Here is a 21,807-nt window from a genome sequence, read left to right on the forward strand (position 1 = left end):
TTCCAGCTTCATGCATCTCTACAATTCTTCTAAGAAGGTCCTCTGAAACTTGTTTTGATCAAGGCATGATGCACATAAACAGATCTTTCTTCAGAAGAGCAGTCTCTGTCAGTAACCTGACTGTGTGTCTTTTTTATATAGAGCAGGGCACTTCTACAACCCACTCATCCAATCTCATCTCATTGATTAGCACACCTGACTCCAAATAGATTTTGTAGAAGGTATTACCCCAAAGGTTCACATACTTCTTCCCACAAATATATGTAATACTGGATCATTTTTCCTCAATAAATAAGTTAACAAGTATAATGTTTTTAGTGTTAATTATTTAATTGGGTTCTCGTTATCTAGTTTTAAGACTTACCTGAAGAACTGATCACATTTTAGGTCATATTAATGCAGAAATAGAAAATTCTACAGGGTTCACAGTCTTTCTAGTATCACTGTATAAAGACAGAGCCAGAGATAAGATTAAATAGATAACAAAGATGCTGTGATAGTACAAGAATCCTGGTACGATGCAATGACAATAAGTTACAGGGAGACTGTAGGAGTGGTGAATTGGAACAACAATTGGGAGAACTGCAGCAAACTTTTTGTTATATCCTGTAGAAAAGTGGATGGAATTTCATAGAACATAGAACAATACAGCACAGAACTGGAGCTCTTTGGCTGACAAAGTCTGTGCTGACAATGATGCCAATTTAATCAGCACATCTGCCTGCACAAGGTTTACACCCCACAATTTCCTGCCAGTTCATGTGTCGGTTTAAATATTTTAAATGTTGCTATTGAATCTGCTCCCACCTCTTCGCTTGCCAGTGCTTTCCAGGCACCTCCCACTCTCTATGTAACAAAACTTGCCATGTAGATTTCCTTTCAAAATTTCCCCCTCACCTCTTGCCAACAACTAAACACAAAAAAAGTCAGAGACAAGGTAAAAAATATTCTCTCTGGCATTAAGGTTAATGAAAAGTAGAAGCAGGCAGCCTTGATGCAGAGTTGGAGAGAGTCCCTATATCTTATGGTCTATATCTAATAAAATGGCCACTGAATATATCAACCTCCACTTTAAATATACTGAATGACATGGCCTCCACAGCCACCTGTGGTAATGAATTCCACAGATTCACCATCTTCTGGCTAAAGAGAATTCTCTTTGTCTCTGTTCTATAGGGACATCCCTCTATTCTGAGGCTGTAGCCTCTGGTCCCAGACTCTACCATTCTATCTAGGCCTTTCAACATTTGGTAAAATTCAGTAAGATCTTCACTCATGCTTTGAAACTCCAGGTACTTTCCTACACTATATCCCATCTACCACTTCTTTGCCTATTGTCCTAATCTGTCCATCCATTTCCAAACTCCTTGGGCCTATTAATTACCCATTCCCCATCCCCTTTTCCCTCTCTCACCCGACCTCCTTGCCTGCCCATTCTGTCCTCTCCTATTAGATTCCCCCTTCTCCAGCCCTGTACCTATTTCACCAATCAACTTCCCAGGTCTTTACTTCACCCCTCCCTTCCAGGTTTCACCATTCACCTTGTGCTTCTCCCTCCCCTCCCCCACCTTTTAACTCTACTCATTTTTTTTCTCCAGTCCTGCTGAAGGGCCTCAGGCTGAAACATCAACTGTACTCTTTTGCATAGATGCTGCCTGGCCTGCTGAACTCTTCCAGCATTTTGTGTGCATTACTTAAAATAGTAATAGAAGATAGATAGGATATTAATTAATAAATTAGCAAGTCATCTATAAAAGCAAAACAATACTTAAACAGTGCAAAGACAGTTTAATGTTGAGGTTCACAGGGCTGTGGGCAAAGGACAAGGGAAGTTAATATGCAGGTATAACAAACAATTAGAAAGATATGTGGAAATTTTGCCTGTATTTAAAGGGTACAGAGTACAAGAGTGATGAATCTATAATTATAGGGCTTTAGTGAGGTCACACCCAAAGTGCTGTGTACAGTTCTGGTCTGCTAATTTAAGGATCATATATTTGTTTTGGAGGTATATCAGTAAAGGTTCAGTAGATTGATAGATAGAATGATGAGATTGCCTTCTGTATTTAATGAGCCTTTAACTCTTACATTCAAGGAATGAAAGGCGATCTTCTTGAAACTTAAAAGATTCTTAGGGGCTGACACAGTTGAGGCTGTGAGAGGGTCAAGAACTAGGGTGCTTAAACACAGAATAAAGTGTGGACCATTTGCAATGTTGAGAAATTAAATATATTGACTGCTGAGATAGTTTAGCAACACTACAACCACTTTGATCATTTTGCCCTAAAATGGACTATTTTTGTTCTATGTTTTTTTGTAAAAATTGTGTACAAATTATGTTTTTCTTCCTAATGTTGCTTATATACCAAATTCCTGCAATGCTGCTGCAACGAAGTTTTTCATTACATGTGGGCATATATGTACTTGTACACATGACAATAAACTCACCTTTGATTGTGATTTTTGCACAACACTGAAATCAATGATTTAAGAATTGGGCAGGAAATTGCAGGTAAATTTATAGATCACATTAACCATGATTTTTGAGGCTAAGAGATCAAATGGCCAACTCCTCCTCCTAAATTTTATGCAATGCTAATTACTTACAGTTTAGACACCCTACTTTAAAAAGGGCCTGAATCTTAGAAAAAGACACTACTGCAGTCTTAACAAGGATTTGAGACAAGTATCAGGAGACACCAAATAAATTGGAATTATTTTTAGATACATCAATGGGCTAGATAAACACAAAAGTTTCTGCAGATGTTGGAAATCCAAAGTGACACAAACATCATGCTGGAGGAACTAAGCAGGTCAGACGACATCAATAAATAGTAGACGTTTTGGACTGAGACCTTTCCTTAGAACTGGAAAGGAATGGGGAAGACGTCTGAATGCAAAGGTGGGGGAAGGGAAGGAGGACTAGCTATAAGGTGAGAGATGAAGCCAGGTGGGTGGGAAAGGTGAAGGGCTGGAGAAGAAGGAAACTGATAGGAGGAGAGTGCGCCTCCTATCAGTAGGAGGGGCAGTAGGGGAGATGAGGAGAAAAGAGACCAGAACAGGGAATAGAAGAAAGAATTTTTACCAGACGAGAAATCGATGATCATGCCATCAATTTGGAAACTACCAAGAAGAAATATGAGGTGTTGCTTCCCCACCCTGAGAGTGGCCTCATCATGGGAAAAAAGAAGTCCATGGACTGATATGTTGGAATGGGAATGGGGATAAGAATTAAAATGGTTGGCCACCAGGAAAAGGTGCTCAACAAAGTGGTCCCCTAATTTATGTCAGTTTTCATCAATGCAGAGGAGGCTGCACCGGGAGCATTGGATACAGTAGACAACCTCACAGATTTGCAGATGAAGTGTTACCTCACCTGTAAGGACTGTTTGGGACCCTGAATGGAGGTGAGGGAGGAGATAAATGGGCAGGTATAGCACTTCAGTAATTTTAGACAAATAAAAATTTTTATGGTCTTTATCAGAACATTATGAAGGTTGATGATGTGAATAGGAACTATTTCAAATGCTCCATAAATAGATTAGAACATTTGTTCAAGATCCTCACAAATACAATAAAAGGAACATTGAAGAATATTTTTAGCAGGGCGATTGTAATGGCCCTGTATATTCTACTACTAGATTTCACCACTTTACTACCTCTCTTTCATTGTCTTTACATTAATCCTCATTTCTCACCATTGCAAAAGGTGAAACTCTGAGCAACTGAGATTTTTCCAATGAATGTGGCCACCCTGCCTGTAATGCTGTTGTTCCTGTTATTTAACTCTGCTGATCAACAAATATTTCCTTTTCAATGTCCAATTTCACTTTAAAATCTATTTCTAACTCTTAATTCATCACTATTCCTGAGAAACACTCAACATAATAAAAACACATTGTATAAAAATGTTTCTCATCTCCCATCCAGATTTTTATAATTATCTTTATTCTATCTGTTCTACTTACTGAATCATCCAGTTTACCAATATCCTACATAATTTTCAATACCATCTGACATACTAAATAGAACAGAAATTGTGTCTGAAAGGGTGCAACTTACTAAGAATTTACATGTTATCAAAACCTAGCGCAAAATATAGTCCCTTGATATGGCATGTTTCTATATCTGCTGTATTACTCAGATTTTGGGAAATAAACTACATAATCTAGGCATTCTGTTTGATCACTGAGCTATGCTTCAATTCCTACATTCTCCCTGGACCACTTGTTTTCTCCTGTTCTAACAGTAACCCCTCCACTAATGAAATAATTATCTTCACATTAATTGTTAAAACACTTTTCTTAGGTTAAAGTTATGTCATGCACTCTATGTACCTGATAATGGACTGCAGAAAGGGGAAGTTGGGAGAATACACACTAATCCTGAATGAAGGGTCAGCTGTGGAAAGGGTAAGCAGTTTCAAGTTCCTGGGCATCATTAACTCAGAGGATCTATCCTGAGCCCAACATACTGATGCAGTCATGATGAAGGCATGTCAGCGGCTAATCTGGAGTTTGAGGAGATTTGGTATGTCACCAAACACTCTATCAAATTTCTACAAATGTACCATGGAGAACATTCTGACTGGTTGCATTACTGAAAAAATGGAGGCACCAATGCACAGAATCGTAAGAGGCTTCAGAGGGTTACAGATTCAGTCAACTCCATCATGGGCCCAAGCCTCCCAACACTGAGGTCATCTTCAAAAGTGGTATCTCAGGAAAGTGACACCCAAAGTTACGGCACCTCACCACCAGAGGCATGCCCTCTTCTCATTACTACCATCAAGGAGGAGGGAGAGGAGCCTGAAAACCCACACTCGACATTTTAGGAACTCTGCCATTGGATTTCCTTATAGTACATGAACACTCTTACTGTTTGAAGAATTTATTTTTATTGTAACATAATAATTTGTTATGTCTGCACTGTACTTCTGCTGCAAAACCACACATTTCATGACTATTGTCAGTGACTATGAATCCAATTCTAATCCTGTAATACAAGCAAGCTTCATACACCCATCATTCATTTACATCTCTCTAAAGTATTCAATTCAAAAGCCTTGTCTTCATCTTCAACCCCTTCAATGTACAGCTAAATGGTAATGATTTCTTATGTATTCAACAGTTACAGTTTAATTTCACTTTTGAAGGTATTTTCAGATATTCAGATCTACCTTTTCTGTAAATGGCATTTAACTAAAGTCAGTAAACTGGATAGGGTTAGGTTTTATTATCAAATGCACTCACACTATTAATGATTAAAGACAAATCCATATCAACACTTAAGAATAAATCAGGGGCAGTAAGTGGTGAGTTGAAAATATAAGAATAGAATAACAAATTGCTCTTAGGTGAAAATAAAACATTTCATTGCACTAAAACAGGTTAACTAGTCACTGTAAGTGTGGTGTTTGTAGAGTGGACTGTAAGCAAAATAGCCATCAAAGTTACAACATACTATTACTAATAGGCTCCAAAAAGTGGCTTATTGCCTTGTAATGCCTTGGGAAGTTCTGCAAGACACCACTTAATAAAGCATTTCTGTTTATGCAACACATTATTGTAATAAAATAGCTCAATAAGGTGGCTTTTTAGAGCAGCTTGTGGTTGAGCTCACTAGGGGATCTGCTATTCTGGATTGGGTGTTGTGTAATGAACCAGATCTGATTAGAGAGCTTAAGGTAAAGGAATCTTTGGGAGCCAGTGATCATAATGATAGAATTCACCCTGTAGTTTGAGAGGCAAAAGATAAAGTCAGACGTATCACTATTACAGTGGAGTAAAGGAAATTACAGTGGCATGAGAGAGGAGCTGGCCAAAGTTGATTGAAAAGGAATACTAGCAGGGATGATGGCAAAACAGCAATGGCTGGAGTTTCTGGGGGAAATTTGGAAGTCACAGGATAGATACATCTCAAATTATCCCACTATCCCAATATACTAAAGTGAGGGTGACACAACTGTGGGTGGCAAGGGAAGTCAAATACAGTATAAAAGCAAAATAGAGGGCATAAAAATATGGCAAAAAAGTAAGAAGTTAGAGGATTAGAAAGCTTTTAAAAACCAACAGAAGACAACTTTAAAAAAGAGAAAAGATGAAATATGAAGGTAAGCTAGTCAAGCATATCGAAGGATAACAGAAGATTTTTTTTCCAGATATATAAAGAGTAAAACAGAGGTGAGAGTGGATATTAGACTGCTGGAAAATGATGCTGGAGAGGTAGTAATGGCAACAAATGTCAGGCAGATTTAATAAGTATTTTGTGTCAGTCTTCACTGTAGGAGACTAGCAGTATCCCAGAAATTCAAGAGTATCAGGGGGCAGAAGTGAGTGTAGCTGTTATTGGTAATAAAAAGGTGCTTGGGAAGCTGAAAGGTCTGAAAGTAGTTACTAATGGTGAGGTTTTGGGGTACAGAGGTGCATGAGAAAGTAGGCCAAAGTCAGCACAGTTTCCTTAAGGGGAAATCTTGTCTGATGAATCTGTAGGAATTCTTTGAGGAAACAACAGGCAGGATGGACAACAGAGAGTCAGTGGATATTGTATACCTGGATTTTCAGAGGGCCTTTGACAAGGTGCCACACATAAGGCTGCTTCAAAAGATAATAGCCCATGGTATTATAGAAGATACTAGCATAGTATTGGCTTACTGGCAGGAGACAGAGTGGGAATAAAGGGGACCTATTCTGGATGTCTGCTGGTGACAAGTGGAATTTCACAGTGGTCATTCAGTATTGGGACTGCTTCTTTTCACGTTATAAGTCAACAATTTTGCTGATGGAATTGATTGCTTTGTGGCCACATTTGCAGACGGTACAATTTTAAGTGAAGAGTCAGTTAGTGCTAAGGAAGCAGGGAGTTTACAGAAGGACATAGACAGTTTGTGAGAATGGACAAAGAAGAGGCAGATGGAATATAGTGTAAGTGAAGTGTATAGTCATGGACTTTGGTAGAAAGAATTAAACCATTTCTAAATGGGGAGAAGATTTTTAAAAATCAGAGGTGCAAATGGACTTGTGAGTTCTTATGCAGGATAACCTAAAGTTACCTTGCAGGTTGAGTTGGTGGTAAGGAAGGCAAATGCAATATTAGCATTCATTTCAAGAGGACTAGAATATAAGAGCAAAGATGTAATGCTGAGGCTTTGTATGGTATTGGTCAGATTGGATTTGGAGTATTGTGACCAATTTTGGGCCCCTTATCTAAAAGCTGTGTTGGAATTGGAGATGGTCCAGAGGAGGTTCATGGGAATGATTCTGGGAATTAAAGTGTTAACATACGAGGAGCGTTTGATGGCTCTGGGCCTGTACTTGCTGGAATTTAGAAGAATAAGAGGGGATCTCATTGAAAGACCGAAATAGAATGGATGTAGAAAGTATCCATGAAAACAGCCAATCAAGACAGCATTATTCTGGGGCTAAGGTTGCAAAAGACACTACAAAGTCACACAGCACAACATAGCACATACAAGATAACAAGCACATAGAAGTGTCAATAAGATACAACCAAAAAGTAATTAAAAGTACGGTAAGTCCCGATTTGAGCCACAATAGAGCTTTGTCTTCTGCCAAGCGAACACCAGGGGCAGCACTGAGTCTAGCGTGGATGCTGTGCTTCATCACGCCTGGAGGACAGCACCTCTTCTGGCGGTTGTAAACAGCTGACATCACAGCTTGAGGCCCTGAATCCACTGAATACTGCATAAATCTGCAGTCGACCACTGTAGAGCTTGTTTTCTGCCACCTGAACACTGGGGAAGTAGTACAAACTCCAGATGGACTCTATTCCACACAGCCCCCGACGGAGCAAAGCAGCTTCGACGCCTTTCTCCTGGTGACACCGCGGCTCGAGTCCTAGTCCTCAGTCTCATCAAGGCCACACAGCTCCTCCGCCAATAAATCCGTGAATCAAATTTACGCCATTCCTCATTAATAATGTTTGAAAAGGTTTTGTGATCACAAGAAAAGCAACCAGGACAGTTGCTCGCTATTAGACTGTGAGTTCTTCCAACTCAGGCAGCAGCACAACATGCAGCTCTTTCATGATGAGGCAGAGCTGCAGTACTTTAAATTCTTAATGTATAGCAGGACCTTGCAATCATAAAAAATACACTTAAATTGGACAGTAACACCTTTTGTTGACCCTGTAGAAGTCGCTGCGACCAAATGTGCTGCCACCTTACTGGATACAGTAAGAGAAAATGCTCCACTAAAAGATTTACTTCAAGGTTTCAAAGTGTTAGCATGCATAAATAGGTATAAGAATCAAATTTATGTAATGTGCATGCACAAATTCCCCCCCTCAAAAAATCTGCAGATTATTTTATGGTAATTGTAACAATAGCCAGCCACAGTGGAGATGATAAGTTCATCCCTGCTATACATGACACCATTCACTTTCTCTAACAGAAGTTACTGCTTTTAGTGTTCTTTAAACTTTTCAAACATTATTTATTGTAATATACTCTGATAGACACACTTTCAACTCATTATTGTTGTCAATACCAACTGTTAATAAATATTTATATCTCTAATTTGCAGGCAAATTTATGAAAGGTCCAACAAATCAGCAATAAAATGAATGAATAATTAATGTTTTGTTGAATACGGCTGAGACACAAAAAGAACTGCCACCCTTTCCTTCAATGGATTTGCTTTTACTTGGCCAATTCACTGTACTATCAGCTAACATTTTGTGAAGCTCTATAGAGATGATCTTGAACCCATGAGTTTCTAATGTGGGTTGTGTGCTGTTCTTTGATATCAATGAATCCTGTACTGTCTTGTCAGAGGTGCTCTCTCAGGTAGGCATGAACTGATTGACATTAACAATAATTAAAGCGCAGAATTAATTAATTTACTGTGAAGTGCTTTGAGTCATGCAGTGAATGTGAAATGCATATTTTAGAATTCAGATGCTCTTTCACAAACTACCTCAATTGCAGTTCTTAGCATTTCAGAATTTCCTTGCTGCGAAGTATAACTAATGGATATGTTCATAACCCATTGCAATCATACTATATTTCTTGTATGAAAAAGTAAATAATTTAACCATTTCACCAACAGAAACTTAATTGCACAATAGTATTAACATAAAAATATCTAAGATTTAATTTAAAAGTAAATCAATAGGTCAGACAGCATTTCAAGAGAGTGAAACAGAATTGACATTTCAGGTTTCAGCCTTGCATCTGAATGGATAAAATGTCATTGACCTTAAAAATTAACTTTGTTTTACCTTTCTCCACAGATACTGCCTGATCTGCTGAATAGCTTCATAGTTTTCTTTTATAAGTCTCATGTCTGACATGTGCAGGGATTTTTGTTTGTTTTTTGATTATTACCTGATACAGTGATGATTTTCAAATTTGCAATTACTCTATAACCATTCTAGCATTTCAAATTTTACTATATAAAAATGTGCCTTGAAAATAATGGCTTATTTGAGGTCAACACATTTCTGAGCTATGTTTTTTGAAGGCATCAGTACACCTTGAATGTGGGTTGGTGCAGTAGGGTAGGGAGCGTCATGGTAGCATAGAGGTTAACCTAATGTTTTACAGTATCAGTGACCCAGGTTCAATTCCCACTGCAGTCTGTAGGAGTTTGTATGTTCTCTCTGTGACTGCATGGGTTTCCTACAGGTGCTCCTGTTTTCAAAGATGTATTGGTTTATAGATTAATTGGTTGCATGGATGCAAATGTGCAAGCGTGGTCTCGATGGACCAGAAGGGCCTGCCTGCTATCGTGCTGTATCTTTTAAAATGAATAACCTGTGAGCTAATCAACAGATTACTCAACTGACTGCTTCCCTACTCCTCAAGGTGCTATCCAATGGCTGTGCTTGGCTCCATCAACAGTCTTCAAGAATTAGATGGGACTTTTCTATTTTGGACTTTCCTCAATAATGTATCCACCTGTATCTGTATGCAGCAAAGAAATGGGGGGGGGGGGGCTCATGAAATCCTTCCAATTAAACCTCATCTCCTTTCCGCAAAACTTACTCATTGCAATCACGTCGACTGGAGATCCCAAAACTCTATCATTATGAACACTGATTATATATATGTACCTCTCTTAAATTTAAACCCTCAGAAAATATGATTATAGGAGAGGAAACTAGTGGAATAAAACCCTAAAGAATGTAAAGTTTGCTGGGGGTGCGGAGAAAAATGAGACACTTTTTATTATTGTCGGAAGTGGGGCGGGCGGGAACCCTTTGACGCCCAAAGCGGGAGGGCGGACCCCTTGGTTTGGTTTGGTTATTTTCCGGAGGCCGGGGTGCCTGTTGCCGGAAGTAGATCCGGTTCTATCGGCCCTCGTTTATTCTTCACCCGGGAGCCGGGCGGTAGACGGCGCTGGGGATGTCGGCGATCCGAGAGTTTTGCAGCCACTGTGAGAGGTGGCGCCAGGTTACTCCCAGGCCCCGGGCCAAGGCGGCACGTCAACAGAGCCCCGCCCAGCTATTTACTCCTTTGGGTGCTTTAGATTTGAAGAACTTTTGCGAATGACCGAGACCAGGGAGCGGATTTAAATGTTAAATAATTTTCCTTACGGTTTTTCACATGCAGGTTGCCAGCCAGCCGGGAAGGAGGTTGGGATTCTGTCTGGAGTGGGCCGCGCTCGGCAGCGCCGCCTAGTAACGGGAGAGGGCGGGGTGATTCCGCAACGCCGCCATGTGGCCGGAGGCCGTCGGTACAGCGTGCCTTGCCGTTGTTGACATAGGGGCCGCGAATGTCCTCGGCCGGTTCCCGCCGGGAGGTTCATCCTGAGCAGGGACATCGCCGGCTGGGGTGTGCTTTAAAAAGCTCCTCTCCTCCCTCTTCCCTTTTATTCTGACCTCTCCCTCTTGAAGGCTCTCTGAAACTTCCACTGTTCATTACCCTCCACAGATGCTACTTGATATGCCGAGTTCCTCTAGCATTTTGTATGTGTTAGTCCAAGTTTCCAGCTCTGTAGAATCTCTGTGACACAGCAGGGAAGGGCAACTTCTAATCAGAACCAGGTTTAATATTACCAGCATGTTGTGAAATTTGTTAACTTTAGGGTAGCAGTATAATGAAATACACAAAGAAATATAGAGAAAAACTGAAATACAGTAAGTATATTGTGCCTATTACATAGTTAAGTTAAAATAAGTAGTGCATAAAAAAGAAATGTGACATAGTGTTCATGGGTTCAATCACGAACAAGAGAAAATCTGCAGATGCTGGAAATCCAAGCAACACACAAAATGCTGGAGGAACTCAACAGGCCAAGCATCATCTGTGGAAAAGAGTACAGTCAATGTTTCGGGCCAAGACCCTTCAGCAGGACTGGAGAGGGGTAGCGGGGGGGGGGAGGTCTTGAATCGAAACGTCGACTGTACTATTTTCCATTGATGCTGCCTGGCCCGCTGAGTTCTTCTAGCATTTTGTGTGTGTTTCATGGATTCAGTGTTCATTTTGAAATTGAATGGCAGAGGGGAAGAAGCTGTTCCTGAATCGCAGAGTGTGTGCCTTCAGGCTTCTGTACCTCCTTCCCGATGGTAACAGTGTGAAGAGGGCATCTCCTGGGTGTTGGGGATCCTTAATGATGGATTCTGCCTTCCTGAGGCACTACTCCTTGAAGATACTATGGAGGCTGGTACCCATGAGGAGCTGACTAATTTTAAAAGTTTCTGCAACTTGGTTCAATCTTGTGCAGTACTCCCCCCCCCCCCCCCCCCCCACCATACCAGCCAGTGATGCAGCAAGTCAGAATGCTCTCTATGGTACATTTATAAAAGTTTTCGAGTGTTTTAATTGACAAACCAAATCTCCTCAAATTCTAACAAAATATAGCCACTGTCTTGCCTTCTTTATAGCTGTATTAATATGTTGCATCCAGACTAGGTCCTCAGAGATATTTGGAACTGGTATAACTGTTGCCCTTTTGAAGCAGGTGGAAACTTCCAGTCGTAGCAATGAGAGATTGAAAATGTCTTTGAATACCCCCGCCAGTTGGTTGGCACAGGTTTTCAGAGCCTTACCAGGTACTCCATCAGGCCCTGCTGCCTTGCAAGGGTTTGCCCTCTTGAAAGATAGTCTGACATCAACCTCCGAGACAGAGATCACAGGGTCACCGGATGAGCATAAAAGGCGTTGAGCTCATCTGGTGGTGATTCATGATGTTGGGTTTTGCTTTGTAGGAAGTAATCCCTGCAAACCATACCAGAGTTGATGTGCATCTGATGTTGCCTCCAATCTCTCTCAGAATTGCTTCTTGGCTCTTGAAGTAGTCCTCTGCAAGGACCCTGAACACTGTTCAGTCCACCAATTCAAAGCAGTCCTGTAAGTGCTCCTGTGCCACACTGGTCCATATCGTCTTGCTCCTCACTACTTGTGTGCAGAGCTCAGTCTCTGCCTATACTCAGAGAGAAGTACAGCCAAGTGATCAGGCTTTCCAAAGTATGGGCGTGGAATAGCACATCAGGCACTCTTGAACTTAGTGTAACAGTGGTCCAATGTGTTACTTCCTCTGGTAATTATTTAGTGACTTTCTCAAGCTGGCTTGGTTAAAATCCCCCATAATGATGGGGAAGGCGTCAGGATGTGCTGGTTCATCCTTGATGATGGCATCAACAATGATTCCTGGGTGAAAAAGCAAGGGACTGGTAGTGGTCTGACAGCTTGGAGAGCTGTTATGAGAGTTGGAGGATACTGGATGAAAATCGAGGTTGCCCGAGTGGTGTATTAAATGCAAACAAAACAGTTTGGATGGTGAATGGAAGTTGGAGCAGCAACCAGAAAGAGACCTGTATCCCTTTTGTATATATTTTGGAGGTGACTATGTAATGTGTGCAATTTTTGTCATTTTTCCTACGGAAAGTTATGGAGTGAAGACCAGAATTGTCTTAGGGGTGGTAGGCCTGTTATATGAGGAGAACCTTTATTGTCCAGGCTTTAGTGAAATGCAGGTGACCTCATTGAAATTCATAAGAAGCCTTGGCAGATAGATGAAGAGTGCATATTTCCCCTGTTCAGGAGCCGTAGGCCACTACTAAAATGAAACAGGCCCTTCTGCCCATCTAATCCAACTCTTGCCAGCTCTCCAAGCAGTCAGACCACTACCAGCCACTTGCTAATCCAAGCCAAATTGTTATTTTGCCTAGTCCAATCAAGCAGTACTTGGTCAATAGCCTTGTACACCCTCATAGCCATGTACTTATACAGATTTATGTAATATACTTAAATGTTACAATCAAATCAAAATCTACCACTTCCATTTGCAGAACTATCCGAATGAAGAAGTTCCCCATCAGGTTCCCCTTAAATATTTTACCTTTCACTATTAACCTATGATCTCTAATTTTAGTCTCTCCTAACATCAGTGGAAAGAGCCTGCGTTGTATTTACCCTATCTATATTCTTCATAATCTTGTACTCCCCTTTCAAATTTCCTCTCATTTGCCTGTGCTCCAGGGAATAAAGTCCCAACCTACTCAGCATTTCCCTATAACTCCAGTCCTGTCTGGTACAAAAAGAGGTGTAAGCCATTGTAGGAGCCATCTATCTATTTTTGGTCTGTATTGTAGTTTGTGGTGCATTTATTATGGTAATCTGTCACGTGGATAGGGGTGTAGTAGAAGCAAATGACTGTAGCTACATATTCTCGTTTTGTTAGTCAAGTGGAGAGTGAGTAAACCATGAGGAATGATATTTTTTGTTGACTGTTAAGTGAGATATTATTGAAACCTAATTGGATCACTAACTTTGCTTAGTTATCTTAATATTGCTAATTAGACTGTTGTATCATGAATTTAGTTTCATTAGATTTTTATCGGTATAAGAGTGCTCATCTTTGCTAGTTTCATAATAAAGGATCGTACATACTTTTTTCAATTTCAAGATTTGTTATTTGTAACTGCATCACTGAATGTTGTGTACCCTGCCTTGGTCTCCCAGTGGGTTTGGTTTGTTTTTAAGTAACTGCTACAGCCACTTAAGATCGAGATGGGAAATTTCTCCGAGTATCATTAACCTTTTGAATTCTGCATCCTGCAATGCTGTGGAGACTTTGTTTGAATACGTCAATGATCAATTTCTGGATGTGAAAAAAGTCAACGGACACGGGTCTGGTACAGGAAAATAGTCTTATGGTAGAAGATCTAAAATGATTTTACTGAATGATGTTCAGGCTTGAGGGACGGGATAGATAATCCCGCTTCTGTGTTTGTAATGGAGTGTATGCTGAGAGAAGGGAAATGAGTGGTTGATTAAAGTCCCACTCCAGAGATTTGAGCTCATAATTGAGACTCGCAAATGTGCAGAAGCTTTGCTGTATAATCTGATTTGCCTTCTTTCTAGATGAGATGTTGTTCTCAGGGAGATGCAAAGTGAAGAACACAGCGCTGTTTTTGAAGTGGAGTGAGATTATTATGATCATACAACGAACTGTTAAAGACTTTGCTCATAAAGCTTGTACTGCACACGTCTGAAACATTATTTAAATACTGCATCATCTCCTGCCAGCCACCTTATGTACAGATATACCTGTGCCTGGTGCACTTTATGGACATATGATCAATCTATATATATATACTGTGTGTGTGTGTGTGTATATATATATATAGATACACACACACACACACACACACATATACTCTTATGTATTTCTACTTAATGTTATTTTTTTATTATTGTGTTCTTTATCTTATTGTCTTTTTTTTGTGCTGCATCTGATCTGGAGTAACAATTATTTTGTCCTTGTGTACTGGAGATAACTTTAAACAACCTTGAATCTAATTTTTTTTAAATTGAGCTCCTCTGTTGGTCAGGGTCCGTCATGGATGTTACATCCAAGCTGTCTACATGATATGCAAGGCAGGGTACTATGATGTGGAGAGCAAGCTGTTGCCTATGCAGCAGACTCCACCTCTCCAAGCAGCTGATGAATCCAAAGGATGGCAGATTCCGGTTCAGTTTGACACCAGTGCTGTCTGGAGTTGCCAGTTCAGTCAACTTTGAACTCAATGTAGGACTGCTTTAGGGGCTCCAGTTCCAGATTTTTTCCTCAGGGTTTACTTCCTCATGAGTGGGTATAGCTGCAAAGCAGCAGAGGTTTAAGATCAGTTTTCCTTCTCCTAGATGAGCTTATGAGGATACAATGGTGCCTAACGGCGACTCCTTGGCTTAAATCTTCGGAAACAGCTCTATTTCCATCTTTAATATCTCTATTTCTCCCTTTCAGGGTTCTTTTGAAGACCCTGACCTGGAGTTACATACTGACTACAGTTTTTACGGGAATGTGACCTGCCCTCAGGGTTTCGCAACTGGCAATTATTAGGCACGCCAAGGGCACGGCCTAGAGCTTCACTTGCCTTTAGAGGTTTGAGATTTTGTGGCTGTGGATATGGGTGGATCGGAGGTCAGTGTCCGGGCAGGAGATCGGTGTGTCGTGGGAGATGGAAGATCTAAGGCTGTGTGCCCAGAGACCCAAGACCTTTGGGCACAGAGCTTGAAAAGGCAACGCAATGGACTTTTAACATCGTAAACCAGCGAGTTGTTTGTTATGTCTCCCCTCTCGCTCTGAAATGGAGACATCTCTTTCTCCCTTATGTCAGATACCAGGTGAAAGATCAGTCTTTGGGGTAACTGCAAGTCTGTGTCTTTGCTGTTACTTTGCTCATGCTTGAGTGCTCGGTGGCGGGTGCCGATGCTTTTTTTTTGCCGGTGGGGGAAGGGGGGATCGTTACTTGCTGCTGCTTATGTGCAGGAGGGAGGGGAGCTGGGAGGTGGGATTTGGGGTTCTAACATTTAACTGTCATTCATTCTTTGGGGGCACTCCTCAGTTTTCATGGATGGTTGGGAAGAAAAAACATTTCAGGATGTATATTGTATACATTTCCCTGACATTAAATGTGCCTTTGAAACCTTTGAACTGTGAACCACAGCTGATGAGTCCCATCTGCCCGAAGTGACTGGTTTTAAGGCACCAGTAACCCGTCTTTGCCCCTTCTTCTGTCAGTAGAAACATTTCTGCCGGGCTTAGTAGCGAAGCCACACGTGAAGGCCAGGCACTGGACTTAGTTGTCAAAGACTATTTGAGACGCACACCATTTAATTGAGCATTTAATTGGTAGTAGGAACTTATCCCCACTACCTCCGCTGACCATAATAACCTTAAGGAACCTTGAATCTATCAATCTATCTGTCTACGTATGAGTCAGAAAGTACTACAGCATAGAAACAGACCATTTGGCCTATTTAGTCCATGATCTTCTGCCTACTCCCATCTACCTGCACCCAGACTATCCCTTTGCAAACCCCTCTCATCCATGCACCTATTCAAACTTTTCTTAAATTCTCTATTTAGTCAGGGATATCTAGTATTGAACGAGGCTGTGATGAGGTCTGTATTGTCTCGATGGAATTCTGACCAAGCTTTTGTCTGCAGATTATTGGCAAGTAAATTTAGGCCAATCTTGTTAAGCAGTCTTCATATCAGAAATAAATCAACAGAATCTAATGCTGCTGTGACTCCAAGATCAGGTGTTCCAGTTAACATACAGAGACCAAAACTCCACACAACGGTCAAATCAAGTTTCACCATACACCTATACAATTTCATCAAGACTTCCTTTTTTTTTTACTATTCCAACCACTTTGCAATGAAGACTAATGTACAGTTTCATTTCCAAGCTGCTCTGAGATTACATTCTATAAACATAACCAGTACATCCAGATTTCTCTATTGATAAACATTTACCAGTTTTATGCCAATGGTAAAATATTCTGTTTTTCTGTTCTTCCTATCAATGTGGGGAGTCTTACTTTTTCATGTATTACACTCTTTAAGCTCCCTTTCTGAGCCCTCACTGAACTAGTTTCTATGTATCTACAATGTCCACATTGTCTTCATGACCAATTCTCCAATCTATCCTTGTGAAACATGTTGGTGCTTCTAGGTTTTGGCTTTTTGGTTCAGCTTGCTTGTGTTTTCTAGGTTTCTTTTAAATTGGTGTTTGGTTAATTCCGTTTATTTGAAAAGTCTTTATTTGGTCTGTCAAACTGCAACTGAATCAAAATAGCATAATTATTAACATTTACTTCATTGACATTTTCAAATTTAAATATTTACTTACATTCAAAATATATACTTGCTCACCTATATAAAATATATGGTTAGGTATACATACCGTATATAGGAAAGAAGTAGGTTGATACTATTGTGCACTTTTGGGACTGATTCAGACAATGCATTGTAAGAAATCATGGGCTACATTTTACATGAGTCTGGAGACATTGGTGTACTTTCCCTCTGGTTACTGATGACAAATCTCAGAGAAAGAAGTGTCCACATGTGTATGAGCTACATGTTGGCTATTACTGGCCAGTAGGTGTGCAGCGCTTTACGAAATACTAATTCTGAAACATTTTAATTCTTACATGAGCATATTCTGATTCTTTAACAACTCTTAATCTTCCTATACAAAAAATGATGGCAGAACAAATTATAATCTTTAATGGTTTGGGGAAAAATGTTCCTTGCCTAAAGATCAGAAGACCCCTTCTTTCAATCCATTGCACTTCAATCAGTGCTCAGGGTTTGGTATTCTCTACACTGGAGAAATCAAATTATTACCTGTAAATGGACTTTGTGGCCCTCGTGTACTGCATTTTCTCTTCCTTTCCATGATTCTATAATTAATTATTCCTCATTTTTCTTTGGAATGCTTTACAGATGATTAAATACATTTTAAAGTGTAATGCAGGAAACACAACAGCTAATTTGTATACAGCAAATTTCACAAATAAAAATAAAATAACTATTATATTATCTGGTTGGCTGATGATAAAGTCTTATCCAAACAATATCCTGCAAATGCAGCCCCCTCTCAGGGCTATATTAAAGTTTTAGCTCAGATGAATTCTTTTGTACCACCCCTAAATTCTGCCTAAAGGCTGTCGATGGAAAACATTTCATAGTAAAGATGATAATATTACCTAAAAACATTGTTAAAATATTTTCCTTTTCAGTTAGAGAAATGGTGTTGGTTTTCTCTTGGATTTATAAAGGCCATGTAAGGATTGCTGTTAAATGACTGACAATGGAGAGCAGTCAATGAGTGAGTGGGCCAGTGAAGGAGTGGAGCTTTGAGGCTTTGGCTCAAGAGGCTTCGGCAAGAAGAGGTGGAGGATGAGCTTGCTCCCAGTGAGGTAAGACTGGGTAAGTTTCTTTAATTAATTTAATTAACTTAGGAATTGGTAATGGAGGCAGTAGATAGGGCAGTCCAGTGCTACAATTGTAGGATGTGGGAGGTCAGGGACAGCACAATTGCCTGCAAAAGGTGCATCCAGCTGCAGCTCTTGTCAAACTGAGTTAGGGAGCTGGAGCTGGATGAACTTTGGATCATTCAGGAGGCAGAGGCAGTAATAGATCGGAGTTTCAGGGAGACAGTCACCCCTAAAAGTCAGGAGACAGGTAACTGGGTGACTGTCAGGAGAGGGAAGGGGATTAGACAGAAATGTGTCTATTTCAATGCTAGGAGTATTAGGAATAAAGGGGATGAACTTAGAGCATGGATCAGTACATGGAACTACGATGTTGTGGCCGTTACTGAAACTTGGCTGGAGGAAGGGCAGGATTGGCTGATGCAGGTACTGGGCTTTAGGTGTTTTAAAAGGAATAGGATGGGAGGTAGAAAATGGGGGGAGCAGCATTACCGGTCAGGGATAGTATCACGGCTATAGAAAGGGAGGACGCTGCAGAGGGAGTGTCCACGGAGTCAGTCTGGGTGGAAGTCAGAAATAGGAAGGGATCAATCACTGTGTTGGGAGTAGTCTATAGGTCCCCAAATAGCCCTCAGGACACCGAGGAGCAGATAAGCAGGCATATTTTAGAATGGTGCAGGAAATACAAGGTTGTAGTTATGGGTGATTTCAACTTCCCTCATATTGACTGGCACCTCCTGACTGCAAGGGGGATAGATGGGGCTGAATTTGTCAGGTGTGTTCAAGAAGGATTCCTGACACAGTATGTGGACCAGTGAGAGGAGAGGCCATACTGGATCTAGTTCTGGGTAATGAACCCGGTCAGGTGGCAGACCTCTTGGTGGGGGAGCATTTTGGTGAGAGTGACCACAACTCTGTTAGCTTCAGTATAGCTATGGAACAGACAAAATGGGAAAGTGCTTAACTGGGCAAGGGCTAACTATGAAGGGATGAGGCAGGAACTAGCGAGAGTAAATTGGAAACAGGTATTCAGGGTGAAAGCACAGAAGTAATATGGAGGAAGTTTAAGGACCACTTGTGCTGGGTTCAGGATAGGTTTGTCCCACTGAGACAAGGAAAAAATGGTAGGAAAAGGGAACTGTGGCTGACGAAACGTGTAAGGCAACTCGTCAAGAGGAAGAAGGAAGTATATATTAGATATAAGAAGCAGGAAGCAGGAGGGGCTCATGAGAAATATAGGGTAGCCAGGAAGGAGCTTAAGAAAGGACTTAGGAGAACTTGAAGGGGGCATGAGAAGGCCTTAGCATGTAGGATTAAGGAGAACCCCAAGGCGTTCTATGTGTATGTGAAGAACAGAGGATGACAAGAATGAAGGTGGGGCCACTAAAGGATAAAGAAGGCAACATGTGCCTGGAGGCGGAGTTGGGGAGGTCCTAAATGAATATAGCATTCACAAGTGAAGAGGACCTTGATCAGGGTGAGGTCAAAATAGACAGGCCTGTGTGCTGGACAATGTGGAGAACAAGTGTTGGATCTTCTTAAAAACATCAAGATTGATAAGTCCCCAGGGCCGGATGTGATATACCCCAGGTTGCTGTGGGAAGTGAGAGAAGAGATCGCTGGAGCAGTAGCTATGATCTTTGAATCCCCTTTGGCTGCAGGGGTGGTGCTAGAGGGTTGGAGAATGGCAAAAGTAGTTCCCTTGTTTAAAAAAGGTAGTAGGGAGAATCCTGGGAACTATAGACCCGTGAGTCTTACGTCAGTGGTCTGCAAACTATTGGAAAGGATTCTTAAGGATAGGATCTACGAGCATTTGGAGAAGTATAGTCTATTCAAGGATAGTCAACACACACAAAATGCTGGTGGAACACAGCAGGCCAGGCAGCATCTATAGGGAGAAGCGCTGTCGACGTTTCGGGCCGAGACCCTTCGTCAGGACATCTACCTGTCCTGAAGAAGGGTCTTGGCCCGAAACGTTGACAGCGCTTCTCCCTATAGATGCTGCCTGGCTTGCTGTGTTCCACCAGCATTTTGTGTGTGTTGTTTGAATTTCCAGCATCTGTAGATTTCCTCGTGTTTGCTCAAGGATAGTCAACATGGCTTTGTGAAGGGAAGGTAGTGCCTCATGAGCCTAATTGAGTTTTTTGAAGAGGTAACAGAAGAAATTGATGAGGATAGGGCAGTAGATGTGGTCTACATGGATTTTAGCAAGGCATTTAACAAGGTCCCCCACGGGACACTGATCCAGAAAGTCATGAGGCATGGGATCAGTGGAACCTTGGCTGTTTGGATTAAAAATTGGCTTACAGGAAGAAAGCAGAGGGTAGAAGTGGAAGGGAAGTATTCTGTCTGGAGGTTAGTGACTAGTGGAGTGCTGCAAGGATCTGTCCTGGGACCCCTGCTCTTTGTGAGTTTTATAAGTGACCTGGATAAAGAGGCAGAAGGATAGGTGAGTAAGTTTGCAGATGACACGAAGATCGGAGGAGTTGTGGATGGAGCTGTAGGTTGTCGAAGGTTACATGAGGATATAGGCAGAATGCAGAGTTGGGCAGAAAAGTGGCAGATGGAGTTCAATCCAGATAAGTGTGAGGTGATGCATTTTGGAAGGACAAACCAGAAGACTGAGTACAGGATTAATGGTCAGTTACTTAAGAGTGTGGATGAACAGAGGGACCTTGGGGTTCAAATCCATACATCCCTCAAGGTTGCTGCACAGGTTGATAGGATAGTTAAGAAGGCCTGTGGTATGCTAGGCTTCATTAATAGGGGATTTGAGTTCAGGAGTAGAGAGGTCATGTTACAACTCTACAAATCTCTTTAGGGTATTGTGTTCAGTTCTGGTCACCTCATTATAGGAAGGATGTGGAAGCTATGGGGAGGGTGCAGAGGAGATTTGCCAGGATGTTGCCTGGATTGGAAAACAAGTCTTATGAGGCAAGGTTAGCAGAGCTGGAACTTTTCTCTTTGGAGTGTAGAAGGATGAGAGGGGACGATAGAGGTCTAGTAGATTATGAGAGGAATAGATAGGGTGGATAGTCAGTACCTGTTTCCCAGGGCATGAATAGCAAATGCCAGAGGGCATATGTACAAAGTTAAGGGAGGGAGGTTTAGGGGAGACATCAGGGGTAAGTCTTTTACATAGAGGTTTGTGGGTGCCTGGAATGACTTGCCAGGGATAGTGGTGGAGGCTAAAACATTAGGGGTATTTAAGAGCCTCTTGGACAGGCACATAGATGAAAGAAAAATAGAGGGTTATGGGGTAGCGTGGGTTTAGTACTTTTTTAAGGAATATATGGGTCGGTACAACATTGAGGGCTGAAGGGCCTGTACTATGCTGTAGTATTCTGGTGTCTAGTATGAATAATTTAAGAAGTTTGTCTTTAACTCTTTGGTGGACTTTGAGTCTATCACAGAGTCAGAATTGTACAGCTCTAAAAGCAGATCCGTCAGAACACATCCATGCCAGCCTATTTCATATACACTAATCTAATTTGCCCACGTTATGTCCTGATCTTTCTGTCCCTTGCCAACTTAAATGTCTACCTAAATATATTTTTCATTTGGTGGGGGGGGGGGGAAGTCACCATGGTAGCATAGCAGTTAGCATAACA

General features: G+C 41.2%; 1 protein-coding gene across 4 annotated transcripts in view; it reads right to left on the reverse strand.

The window, feature by feature from the left end:
* Positions 1-10,640, reverse strand: part of LOC140740020 (E3 SUMO-protein ligase PIAS4-like) — a 129,944-nt gene extending 119,304 nt beyond the window's left edge. For all 4 annotated transcript variants that reach the window (XR_012101779.1, XR_012101780.1, XR_012101781.1 and 1 more), the window contains exon 1: positions 10,558-10,640. The gene's annotated coding sequence lies outside the window, so the exon portion shown is untranslated. The remainder of the gene's footprint in view (positions 1-10,557) is intronic.
* Positions 10,641-21,807: the final 11,167 nt, after the last annotated feature.

Source organism: Hemitrygon akajei, chromosome 16 (genome assembly GCF_048418815.1).
Source record: "Hemitrygon akajei chromosome 16, sHemAka1.3, whole genome shotgun sequence".
Taxonomy (NCBI): domain Eukaryota; kingdom Metazoa; phylum Chordata; class Chondrichthyes; order Myliobatiformes; family Dasyatidae; genus Hemitrygon; species Hemitrygon akajei.